Genomic DNA, 12,214 nt, shown 5'->3' with positions numbered 1-12,214 from the left:
CTCACAAAATTTGGTAGGAGAGAGAGAAAAAAAAAAAAGAAAAGGAAATTAGTGTGGGACCTTTTCCACCGGGAGGGAGCAGCAAAAGAGGAATAGTGCTCTTACACTGGGACACCCCACCTCCAACAGAGAGGTCCAGTGGAGGGGAAGCTTGGAGGAGTGCACAGCCGCCACTTGGCTGCCAGAACTGAGAGCAATAGGCACAGAATGTCCCTGCGACCCCCAGCCCTAGATGCGAGCTGGCAGTGGGTGGGCCAGGACTGGCTCCCTGAGCCGAGTGGAGGTCTGGGGCTGACCGCACAGAGGCAGCCTCAGGGGCCGAGCGTGTGCTGTAGGCTGTGGCTAGGAGTGTACACTGAACAGAATAGCCTAGGTCTCCCCTTAAGGGAAAAAAAAAAACAACACCGTTACTGCATGTTGCAGGGGAGGAGTGCAACACAGCTGGTCTGTAGCCACTGTCTCCACAGGACCATGGCATCATTGCTCGTGCATCATTCTCTGGAGACGAGAGGAGAGTCTCACCCATAGCCACCATATTCAGTGGCGCACGGCTCCCAAACAGAGGTAAGGTTGAAACCTGAATCCATACCAGGGGATATACAAATTCATAGGTGAGATTGAGATTTGTTTATAGGCCCAGGCAGAAGGGACTGATTTGCTCCCTGGGTACCTTTGTGGACCCATACCTCTAAGTCAAATGAGCAAGGAGCAGTGTTCCGGCACACAGTGGGGGTGAGGGCCAGTGCAGCGTTTTCAGTGGACCTGTGCACCCTATGCAGACGAGGCACTGGGGATAGCACTGATCCAGTAGCTAGACGACACAATCACTACAGGTCTGGGGGCCCATAAGTGCAGGCCTCTAAGACAAATGAGCAGAGTTCGCACAGTGGGGGCAAGTGTAGAAGCAGTGATTCCAGCAGACCTGTGCTCGCTACACAGTGCTATCCCAATAGTGCACCACGATCATCTCAACACACACAGGAAAAGCTTTTGATAAAATTCAACACTCATTTATGATTTAAAAAAAAACAACCCTTACCAAAGTGGGTATAGAGGGAACATACCTCAACATAATAAAAGCTATTTATGACAAACTCACAGCCAGCATAACACTCAACAATGAAAAACTGAAAGCCTTTCCGCTAAAATCTGAAACAAGACAAGGATGCCCGCTTTTACCACTTCTATTCATCACAGTCTTGGAAGCCCGAGCCACAACAATCAGGCAAGAGAAAGAAATAAGAAGGATACAAACTGGAATATAAGAGGTAAAATTGTCACTATACGCACATGGCATGATACTATATACAGACAACCCTAAAAGCTCCACACAAAAACTACTAGAGCTCATAAAAGAATCCACCAAGGTAGCAGGTTACAAGATTAACATTTAGAAATCAGTTGCATTTCTTTACACTAACAATGAAATATCAGAAAAAGAGAGTAGATAAACAATCCCTTTTAAAATTGCATCCAAAGCAATAAAATACTTAGGAATAAATCTGACCAAGGAAGTGAAAGACATACATGGAGAACTATAAAACACTGACTAAGGAAATTAAAGATGACTTAAAGAAATGGAAAGATAGCCCATGTTCTTGAATTGGAAGAATCACTATTGTTAAAATGGCCATACTACCCAAAGCAATCTACAGATTTAATGTGACCCCTATCAAATTACCCAGGACATTTTTCACAGAACTAGAGCAAATATTTCTAAAATTTATATGGAATCACAAAAGACCCAGAATTGCCAAAGCATTAGAAGAAAAAGAATGAAGCTGGAGAAATAACCCTCCCAGACTTCAGACAATACTACAGAGCTACAGTAATCAAAACAGCATGGTACTGGTACAGAAACAGACATATGGATCAATGGAACAGAATAGAAAGCTCAGAAATAAACCCACAGATCTACAGTCAATTAATCTTGAAGGAAAGAATATACAATGGAGAAAAGACAGTCTCTTCAGCAAGTGGTGCTGGGAAAACTGGACAGCAGCATTTAATCAATTAAGTTAGAGAACTCCCTCACACCATATACAAAAATAAACTCAAAAATGTCTTAAAGACAAATACAAGACCAGACATGATAAACCGTCTGGTAGAAAACATAGGCAAAACATTCTCTGACATAAATCTTAGTTATGTTCTCCTAGGGCAGTCTGCCAGGCATTAAAAATAAAGGCAAAAATAAATAAATGGGAACTAATCAAACTTAAAAGCTTTTGCACAGCAAAGGAAACCATAAGTAAAACAAAAAGACAACCTCCAGAATGGGAAAAAAATATTTCCAAATGATGCAACTGATAAAGGTTTTATTTCCAGAATATATAAACAGTTCATAGAACTTAATAACAAAAAAAAAAACAACCCAATCCAAAACTGGACAGAAGACCTAAACAAGCAATTTTCTAATGAAGATATGCAAATAGCCAATAGGCACATGAAAACATGCTCGGTATCACTAATTATCAGAAATGCAATTCAAAACTACAGTGAGGTTATGACCTCACATCAGTCAGAATGAACATCACTAAAAGTCCACAAACGATAAATGCTAGAGAGGGTGTGGAGAAAAAGGAACCCTCCTACACTGTTGGTGGGAATGTAGTTTGGTGCAGCCATTATGGAAAAAAGTATGGAGATGCCTCAAAAGACTAAAAACAGACTTAACATACAATCCAGCAATCCCACTCCTGGGCATATATCCAGAGGGAACCTTACTTCAAAAAGATGCATGCACCCCAATGTTCATAGCAGCACTATTTACAACAGCCAAGACATGGAAACAACCTAAATGTCCATCAGCAGATGACTGGATAAAGAAGCTCTGATATATTTATACAATGGAACTTATGGTTACCAGGAGAGAAAGTGGGTGGGAAGGGATAAATTGGGAGTTTGAGATTTGCAGATGCAAATATACATAAAATAGATAAACAAGTTTATGCCATATAGCACAGGGAACTATATTCAATTTCTTGTAGTAACTTATGGTTAAAAAGAATATGATAATGAATATATGTATGGTCTTATATGACTGAAGCATTGTGCTGTACACCAGAAACTTATACAATATTGTAAACTGACCATACTTCAATAAAAATGTATTAAAAGAAAAAGAATAGAAAGATACCCAGTACTCTTAGTTTGACAGATGATGACTGCTGGTGGGAATGTCGTTTTTTGGTGCAGCCATTATGGAAAATGTAGGGAGATTCCTCAAAAAAACTAAAAATAGACTTACCATATGAGCCAGCAATCCCACTCCTGGGTATATATCTGTAGGAAACTAATTTGAAAAGATACAAGCATCCCAGTGTTCATAGCAACAGTACATAGGATAGCAAAGACATGGAAACAACCTAAATGTCCATTGACGGATGACTGGATAAAGAAGTTGTGGTATATTTACACAATGGAATACTATTCAGGTATGAAAAAGAATAAAATAATGCCATTTGCAGCAACATGGATGGATCTAGAGATCGTCATTCCAAGTGAAGTAAGCCAGAAAGAGAAAAATACCATATGATACCCCTCATATGTGGAATCTAATAAAAGGATAAAAGAGGACACTAATGAACTCATCTGCAAAACAGAAACAGACTTGCAGACATAGTAAACAATCTAATGGTTTCCAGGGGAAAGGAGTGGGAAGGAGTACATTTGGGAGTTTGAGATTTGCAAATGTTAGCCACTATACATAAAAGTAGATTTAAAAAAATAATTTTCCTTTGTATAGCACAGGGAACTATATTTAATATCTTGTAATAACCTTTAATGAAAAAGAATATGAAAACAAATATATGCATGTATATGCATGACTGGGGCATTATGCTGTACAGCAGAAACTGATATATTGTAACTGACTATACATCAATTAAAAAATAAAATAAAAATATAAATAGATAAATAAATATAAGCTACTGCTAAATAGGAAAAGAATATCTCTGAAACCATTTGATGAACTCCATAGTAGAAAAGAATATGGAAAGAATAGGAAAAGAGAAGAAGAAATTCACAAGAGGGAAGGGGATAATAAAAGAAATAACACTACAGAACTGGATGAAAAGATAACAAAAAAGATATCTATATCTCTATATCTAGATAAATGGCAAAATAAAAATAGGATAAATAATATTAAGTGTTATAATTACTGTAAGCATTGCCACTTTCTAAACTTTTCATATTATTGAATATGAATTTTCCAATTTTTGAATTTGCTTCCAGTTTTTGAAATTATAAGTGAGCTTTAAAGAATATTAACATTTTTATTTTGGATTTTATTTATTCTTTATCAAGTTAAACATATTTTCAGTGTGTCAAGATGGCTATAACCTTTTCTATTTATGACTCTGAAAAACAGGAATAACACCCTTGAAGCTCTTTCATCTAATAATAAATAAGGCTTTTTGATTAACTTTTTGATAAAGTTTTTTTATTCTGATTATTTCTTTACATTATATGCCAGAAATTGGTTATTTTGGCCAAAGATTCTTAGGTTTAGAGATGCTATGTAACTTCAAAAAATTTATTCCTGTTCCTCATAATATCCTGCCTCCCTGACAGATTACTCTGCAATGGTTTTACTAGTTTTCATTCCTATAGACAATGCAACTTGTCAGGGTTTAGCCAGTAGTGAGAACTTTAATTGTTTAAACTTCAGGAATTTGATAGAATTATAGTAATGCAAAGACCTCATCTGGAACTCCTGAGAACTTCTCTTTTATAAGGAAGCTGCGGAGCTAGGAGGTTGTATAAGCCTGTAGTAGCCAGAGTCTCCAATGGGAGGTAAAGTAAATCTAACACAGAGAAAAAAGGAGGCATGTTTGCACAAAATCTAAATTCTGATGACATCACCTACATTCTAGTACTTCATATTACTTCGAGCAGTATCCCAGATTATTTATTTACATGTCAGTGAATTAATTTGTGTGTGTATGTGCTCAAAACAGTTTGTCAGATTTCTGTAATTTACAATAGAACGATGTATCCTGACTAACACATAGGCAAATGGTTCTTATTGTATATTCAATTGGAATAGTTTTCTGTAATTGCAACTTGTGATAATAGCATTGTTAATTATGCTAAATATGCTCAAATCTACATTTACAGTTTAAGCTTTTCAGAGTTTGTTCTCAGCCATTTAAAAGCTCTCCAATGAACTTGAAGTTGCCTTCTGTTTTCAGTGTTAGAAGCTTAATTCTGATACCCACATATTGGGATTTTAAAGAATATTTTATTTTTTTGTTCTTAGTAAACTATGCTTATAGCGCATGACTTGCTAGTTCTAAGTGTTTTGGAATTTTACTTCTTTTCTTTCTTCTTTTTACATGCAGAAAAATAAATCATAAACTTAGTCTCTAAAGAGAGCAGAAATAAATGTTCTGCTTCCTTAAACAGTAAATTTATTTTGTCATTTCCACTGAATTCCTTCTTGGTTATAAATAATTCTATTATTTATTTCAGGAAAATAATATATTTTATCTGAAATAGGATGTGCTCTTGTTAAAAAGATACCAGCAGTTTAAGGAAAGTCTCTAATACATCATCGTATTTGTGAGATGTGCATTTTATTTATACAGAGAATTATTTTGTGATTAATGTTTTAGAGCTCATGAATTCATTTTGACCTTATATGCATTTGCAAACTTCAGTTATTTTTACGTATACTGTTATGTTTGCACAATTCTTTCAAATTTAGCACCGATGTACATGTATCTCTACCCAGCATTCTTACAATCTTTGCCTATAAAGACCCATTAGTTTTTCCTTTTTTAATAAAGTTTTCCTGAAATCTAGGGCTCTCTTCTTTCTTAGAAATACACCTTTTTAGAGGTCAATAGACCACTAGAAGAGTCTTTGTGCAATTCAAATCACTTTTCATTTTACCTTTTTCTTGTAGATCAGGAGTTAGCTCTTTTTTTTTTTCCTGTCAAGGGCCAAATAATGGATACTATAGGCTTTGCTGGCCATAGGGTCTATCGCAATTACTAATTTCTGCTATTATAAATTTATATTTATATATTATATTTATATTTATATATTATAAAAGACAAATATATGTATGCATATATGTAACTGGGACATTGTGCTGTAAACCAGAAATTGACATTGTAATTGACTGTCCTTCAATAAATTAAATAAATTAAAAAAAAAGAAAGAAAAGCAGCCTGAGACAATATGTAAATAAATACGCTTCTGTGTGCCAATGAAATCTTTTTTATCTAGAAACAAGGCAGTGATCAAGATTTGGCCCATGAGCTGTAGTTTTCTAATCCCTGTTGTAGATAGTTCGTTTTCTCACTAGTAACGAACTTAGGTAACACATTATACACAATACTGCTGTAATAAATGTAGTATTCAAAGACTTCAGGTGTCTGTAGCCACAATTCTTAACCTCAAGACATATGCAGTACTGTTAGGTGGGTTTTGCAAACACAAAATGTAATGTATTTAATATCATCAATGTAAAAATAATATACTCACTTTGATCTCTAGCAGGCTAGAAATTTTTATAAAACTAAGTTCTGAAAGATCTAAAGACACCTTTTAATTTAGATATAAGGAGTAGAGACATGGGAGAAAAGTAACCGGAAAAACAGCTAAAATCACTGCCTCCAAGTGGGGAACTGGGACTGCTATAGATACGCTATTTGTTTCCCTTCTTCAAATTATTATTCATGAGAAGCAGGCTGAAGGTAAAAAGGTGCAGAACAGAAAGGAACTTGTAGTCAGCCTCCCACCTGCTGATTCAAGTCAGCTGATTAGAGCAATATAAACGCTAAATCATGGAATCAAAGTGGCCAGACTGGGTATCCTTGTCTTGTTCCTGGTCTTGGAGGAAAAGCTTTTAGCTTTTCACTGTTGACGACGGTGCTAGCTGTGGGCTTATTGTATATATAGCCCTTTTTATGTTGATGTACATAATACAATGAAATATAATAATAATAGTAATAATAATGAGGAGGAGGAGAGGAAGAAAGAAAGAAAGAAAGAAAGAAAGAAAGAAAGAAAGAAAGAAAGAAAGAAAGAAAGAAAGAAAGAAAGGGAAAGAGAGAAAGAAAGAAAGAAAGAAAGGGAAAGAGAGAAAGAAAGAAAGAGAGAGAAAGAAAGGAAGGAAGGAAGGAAAAGAAAAGATGAAATATTATTCAACCTTAAAAAGAAAGGGGACCCTGCCATTTACAACAGCATGGATGAACCTGGAGGACATTATGCCAAGTGAAATGATCAGATAAAGAAAGATACTGTCATCTTACTTATATGTAGACTCTAAAATAATCAAGTTCCTAGAAGCAGAGAATAGAATGACCTCTGCCAGGGGCTGAGGGGAAGGAGGTATGGGGAGGCGATGATCAAAGGGTACAAAGTTTCAGTATGCAAGATAAATAGGTTCTGGAGAGCTGCTGTAAAGCACTGCACCTACAGCTAGTAATAATGTTTCATATGCTTAAAACATTCTAAGAGGATAAATCTTAGGCTGTGTTCTTACCACACAGAAACAATAAGATGATGATAATAAAGGCAGTAGGACAAACTTTTGGCAGGTGATCAATGTTTATGGCCTTGATGTTGGTGATGGTTTCATGGGTGTATACTCACACCCAAACTCACTGAGTTCTGTACATTAAATATAAATAGCTTTTTACCTGTCAATCATACCTCAATTAAGTGGTTTAAAAACCCTTCCCATCTGATATGAGTAATAAGCATAAGGATTCAACATGATATCTATTTCTATATACTAACAGTAAAAGAAGGTAGATTGTAAATAAAAAAAAGGTTGTTCCAGGAAAAGAAGATATTTTAAAATCAAATAATACTCTAAATTCTTAAAATTACTGAGAACAAGATGCCCCTTGATTCCATAAAATATTGCTCAGAGAAGAGTTAATAGGATAACAGAATGACATCAAAAGTGAGAACAGAGAGCAGTCCTCATCAAACTGTAGATTATGGCATTGTCATTACCAAAATGAGTACACACTAGAAGCAGAGAGAAATGGGTTGCCTGCAAAGTCAATTCTGGATTACAAACTTGGGGAAAATATCACAACAGAAAATGTAAAAGATGAACAGAAATTCTTGATTAAATAGCTATTAAATATACAGAAGGTCTGACATAAACATAATTGTGTTCCTAAAAAAGTACAAACAGAACCGGAATAATATATTCAATTAAAGGAATAGTTGTCATGCATGAAAGAGGACCTTCAATTGTTGTCTAAAGATCAGAGCTTAGTCCAACGATAAACTGATGAAGAACAAAAAAGAGCAAGGCATATCTTGGTGAAGTTACTAAAACTGAAGCACAAAGAAGGAATCTTACAAGCATTTAGATATGTAAAAAGACTGAGGTAAAGAAAGAAAAAAAATATTTTGACCACAGCCTTCTCCAAAAGCAATGAAAAGTGCCAGGAAATTATTTAAAATATCTGCTTCAGAAGTAGATCAAAGTGAAGTCTGAGTTCCTTAGGAGCCTTTATAAAAGCAAAACTCGTTTCACAAAAATACTAAGATATTATTTGCTCTTTTATCTTTGATTTTCTATGAATGTATCATGGAGTTTTCTAGAGAGTACATGATGTGTGATATTGCAAGGGATGGAGAAAGCAGATATGAAAGAAGTTCCTTTCATTTTCTATTAAACTGAACATTCAAGATATTTGCAAGAATGTAAAACAATGTGTTCAGAAAAGATGCTGGATGTAATTTCAATCTTCTTAAATTTATTGACTTGTTTTGTGGTCTAACATATAATCTCTCCAGGAGAATGTTCCATGTGGGCTTCAGAGAACCTTTTCTTTAATTAACAACCTTGAGCTAGACACTTCAACTTCCTAAACTCTGGTGGCTTCATTTGTGAAGTAAGCCGTGTGCTGTGATTTTATAATTCTCAATGCCACCTTCTCTGTGGCTCTACATGGGGTTCCCACTCTTGGCAGTACTATCAGAATTTCCCTTCCTCTTTTGTACTTCTTTGTTTCAGAGCCTTCTAAGTGAGGGCTCCAGCAAATTCATTCATATCCTCATTCTATGTTTGCATCTCAAATCAGAGATTTATGCTCGTTAACCCCTCCCCGCATATTATCATCTAGAAAAATTGGAGCATAGTTTAAAAAGCAGAAGACATATTCTGGACATTTTTAGTATTTGCTACATGGCAGGTATTCTCTAGATATTGTAAATATAAACAAGTTGATAACAAAAGTATAACAGAAGAAAAAGGCACTTAACAGAGTAGGCTAAGATAAATGGTATTAGAAGCTTAAATAGAAACTGGGGGTTTGTGGTGTTTCTCACAGGACCAAACCACTAAAGGACATGTTCTAACAATAATAAGAGTATATTTTATCCCAAGGAAGAAAAATATTAAAATTCTCTTTCCAGTATCCAGCTTCTCCAAACAGAGCTTTATATATAAATGCCTAATATTCCAAGCAAATACCCACAGCCCGGCTATCCATTCCACAAGCACATGAAACATCCAAAGGGTTTCAGAAAAAGTAGAGCAAAACATGATTCTTACCCTCAAGAATATCCCAATTATCTCTTTATTTTTCAAAGTCAACTTATTCTTACAGATAAAAGATTTCTGTTAGTAAGTGTCCCTGACATTCAGTTTTCTAAACTTGAATTTTCTTTCTTGCTCTATTTGTTAGAATCGACTCCACAGTCATCTTTTCCAAACTCCCATAAACTGCTGTTCATTTTTAAATATCCCCTCTCCTCTCATATATATTCTTATCATGAGTTTTAAAGACAGAGTAGCCAGGCTGACAGTCCAGATTTGTCAGTTGCATGCTAGGAAAATGTGGGCAAGATGCTTAAGTGTTCTAAGCCTCTACTGCTTTATAAATTAAAGACACTGTATAAATGTTCACCACAATTCACAGTACACATCCGACAGGAGTGACTAGATCAATTATGGAGTCTGCTCTCCCACAACAATGTGAGGTGGAGGATGCTCTTTGCCTTCGCAACTCAGTCATTTGCAATCAATTAGGGTGTTAAAGGCAGTTCCTGCCAGGTTTTCACCATTCCAAACTGAGAGATATGAGGAGAATGGGCAGTCTGATTCTGCCAAATCATGTACTCTTCCAATATTTTTAGTGTTACATCTGGAGCTGAACTTTTGAAGTCACAGATTTGTTGCTATGAACATACTCTCTGATTTTGCCATTAAAAGATGCCTGTTTGAAAAAAAAATGGTGGCCTTAAACATGAATTGAAGAGAACAGAAGGAAGTGAGACAAGCTGTCATAATCTCTCTCTTCCTTCATTTGCTCTCTGGAAACTTTAACTTAGATTTCTAGTATTCTCTTCCCATTCTAAACACAACTTCTATTTTAGAGTAGTCTTCACAGGTATTTTCAGCACCTTCTCACCTCCCAGAAGAAAAGCAAACTACAGTTTGTAAGTGACACACACTGATACTTGGTAATTCATTTAAATGCCGATTTAATTTGTGGAATATTTTTATTTATTCAGGAACCACACAGTCCAGCAAATAGAAGTAAAAGTTGTTCCCAGTATCACATGACTTTGACCATGCTAAGGTGAAAATAAAACCAGCAGAAGGTTTATGAATTCTTGGTGCTTAGGAGGGTGCATGCCTCCTTTGGCCTGAAATGAGATCAGGGCATTTGCCCTGAAACAGCATCCAGTGACTTTCTAAAAAAGTATAAAAGTGTTATTTTTCTATCAGCTTCATTTTATAATTCTAGTAAAAGACTATCAAGTTTTACTCATGGTATTTTTAAACCTATTTAATAGTCCCAATACTATTCCATGTTAATGCCATAGTTTTACTAGAAATTGAAGTTGGACTCAGAGGAGTATAATTTCCAGGGGCATATTTCATGGTACTTCATAAGTTATTTTATTCTTTCAGCCTTACTTTATTGGCCTTTTAAATATATTGGCTGTACTATACTGTGAGGTTCACAGTAGATCCTCAGTCTTTTCACAAAGGCTTCGTATTTATCTTTACTGTGCTCTAATTCAAGGCGCCTAAAACATTTTAAGACCCCTGGGGTTCAAATGGCAATGTAAAATTTCCGAGATTATCTGAGAAGGCAACTGACGGGACTACAGTGGAGAACGGCAGTTAGAAATAGACATTATTGCACATTTATTTTAAAGTTACTATAGACCGGATCCACAATGACTTATACACATTTCCAAACTGACAAACCTTTTTGAAATTTTTTTTAATTAAAAAAAAAATTGTTACTTTGATTCCAAAACTCATTGAGCAGCTAAATCTGACACAAAGGGAAATGAGGCAAATTACAATTTGTATTTAGCCCACTTAGTGTGCACATCCATATGGTTTGCCACAGATATGCTAACGTGGTTAAAGAGGATTGCTCTAGACTTTGCTGAGTATCATGTAGGAAGTGGTACACATGTCATAGTAAGTTTGACAAAAAATACAATGCACGTGAAGAGTAAGACACACATGTGAGTTTGCTAGGTCTGTCATAACAAAACACTGGCCTAGGTGACTTAAACAACCTCAGTCTCACACAGCTCTGGAGGCTAGAAGGCCAAGACTAAGGTGCTGGCTGGTTTGGTTCGTCCTGAGACCTGTCCTTGGCTTACAGGCGGCCACCTTCTCAGTGTGCCCTGACATGGCCTTTCATCTGTGCACATTCACCCTGGTGTCCGTGACCTAATCTCCTCTTACAGTAACAGCCATCAGATTGGATCAGGGCCCACCCTAAGGCCTCCTTTTAACTTCACTACCTCTTTAAAGGCCTTATCTCCACATACGCTCACATTCTGAGGCACTGGGGGTTAGGGCTTCGACAATATAAATTTACAGGGGACGTTATTCAGCCCATTAAAAACGTGTGTGTTTGGTAACATTTCCACACACACACAAAACTGCCAGCACCACAGAAGCCCCTGTTGGGTTCCCTTCTGGCCACTACCTCTGTACCACCAAGGCAAATCTGTGCTGATTTCTTTTTCCATAGATTCAACCCTTTCCTCTTGTATTTTATAGTAATGGGATGCTGTATCATGTGCTCTTTCATGTTTAGCTTCTTTCAACTAGCTTCACCCGTAATGACCTGTGTAGTTGCAGATAATTCATTCAGACTGTTGTATAATAATAAATTGTGTTGATAAATCAACTTGCTAATCTATTTTATCACTAACGGGCATCTGGACAGTTTCTAATTTTGAGCTACTACGGATC

The 12,214-nt window shown here is 36.1% G+C and overlaps 1 long non-coding RNA gene across 1 annotated transcript in view; it reads right to left on the bottom strand.

The window, feature by feature from the left end:
• Positions 1 to 12,214, bottom strand: part of LOC140700231 (uncharacterized) — a 196,520-nt gene that overhangs the window by 24,337 nt on the left and 159,969 nt on the right. The gene's annotated exons all lie outside the window — the stretch shown is intronic.

This window comes from Vicugna pacos, chromosome 12 (assembly GCF_048564905.1).
Source record: "Vicugna pacos chromosome 12, VicPac4, whole genome shotgun sequence".
NCBI lineage: Eukaryota > Metazoa > Chordata > Mammalia > Artiodactyla > Camelidae > Vicugna > Vicugna pacos.
This window is presented reverse-complemented; position numbering and strand designations above follow the sequence as displayed.